The following is a 1,896-nucleotide window of genomic DNA, read 5'->3' as shown; positions in this document are numbered from 1 at the left end:
TAATCAGGAAACACAGCATTTTTTTTCATTGTTATGCTGACGATACGCGATTGTATTTATCCATTAAACCTGACCAGAATGACAACATAGAGAAACTGAATGCCTGCATCAGAGACATCAAGACCTGGATGACAATTAATTACCTCCTCTTGAACCCAGAAAAAACTGAGGTCATCATACTAGGTCCCAAAAACCTCAGAGATGGTCTGCCTGATCAGATAGTCTCCCTGGATGGCGTAATTCCACGGTTAGAAACCTTGGGGTTTTATTTGACCCGTATTTATTATTTAAAGCTCACATATCTCTGGCGTGTAGAACTGCCTTTTTTCACTTGCACAATATTGCTAAGATCAGAAAGATACTTTCTATAAGTGATGCTGATCCATGCATTTGTTACATCTAGACTGGAATACTGTAACTCCTTGTTAGCAGCGTGTCCTAAGAGTTCCTTAAGAAGTCTCCAGCTTGTTCAGAACGCAGCAGCTAGATTGTTAGCAGGAACTAACAGAAGAGATCACATCACTCCTGTGTTAGTTTCACTTCACTGGACCCCAGTTGATTCTAGAATCAAGTTCAAAATCCTCCTGTTAACCTGTAAGGCCTTACATACACTATATTAAGGACCTCATTGTCCCTTACCCCCCAAACAGAACACTTCGCTCCCAAAATGCAGGGCTGCTTTTGGTTCCTAGAATTAGTAAAAGTACGGTTGGAGGTAGAGCGTTTAGCCACCAATTGAATCAATTGAATTACACCTGACTCCAACACGGTAGCGTCCATGTTGCAAAAAAATGGCTACTCATTTGACTTCATCTCATTTAAGCCGGAAGCATCCATTTTCTGTGAGTGACGTCACACTAATTCGGCCCAGTTCCCTTGTACAGTCAATGGTACAATCCACTTTTAAAAATGCATTGTATAAGAGAATTGGACTGTCATCAGCGTAGATTGGAATCCTGGAAAATCGAACACGGTTTATCAAACTTTGAACAAATTGCAACTTGTTTGTTACAAAAACTGTTACTGGTTGATGGATCTTCAACTAAACTGTTGTGTTTTAGCCCATAAAGACAGATTTGTCACAATGGAACAAATGGATGCATTAAATTACTCTAAAGTAGATTTGTAGATGTGACAGTGCGTTTGTTTTTAGGATCATAGGTTCTATGTCAGATGTTTTGATTGAAAATAGCACCACCACCAGTCATTTGTGCACCTCTATGAAAAACATTGAAAGACTGCACCACAAACTCATTAAGGCTATTATCTTCTCCTCTGGCCATACTACCACATCTGGATGTGGACTGCAATGAAAGGAGGACCAGGTGACATTTTGAAATGCAGATTAATGAGCACAGAAGTGTCACGAAGAGAATTTATGCGACTGAGGTCAAGCATGTAATGACTGACCTTAAATTCGGTGGCATTCTAAAAGTAAGATTGTGTGTGTTTTTTATTTCATTTTTGTGTGTCTGTGTTCCCACAGACCTGCTGTTTTTCTCCCCATCAGTAAAAGTAAAAGCTGTTTTCCTGTCGCACAATTTCATGGACCTAAAATAACTAGAATTAATTTGAAAATGCTTTCAATGACATTTGGGAAAATATTTTGAACACAAAAAAGAACTGTTACATAATATCACCTTTCAGTCTTCCGCAAATAATGCTAAAATATTAAGATTTTATTATTGAGTCACTAAAACTCTTTTTTTTTTAAATCAAAGAATTTTTTTTTTTTTTAAATCAAAGAAAATTCTTTTTTTTTTTTAAATCAAGAAAATTCTTTTCTTTTTTTAATCAAGGAAATTAATTTAGTCCCAGTTCAGTTAGGCCAAAAATGACAAAGAATAAGTTTGGCTTTTTTATTTTTATTTTAGACAAGCGCATGTGCAAGACAAA

This window comes from Oryzias latipes, chromosome 18 (genome assembly GCF_002234675.1).
Source record: "Oryzias latipes chromosome 18, ASM223467v1".
Lineage (NCBI taxonomy): Eukaryota > Metazoa > Chordata > Actinopteri > Beloniformes > Adrianichthyidae > Oryzias > Oryzias latipes.
The sequence above is the reverse complement of the archived record's forward strand: the minus strand, read 5'-3'. Positions refer to the sequence as shown.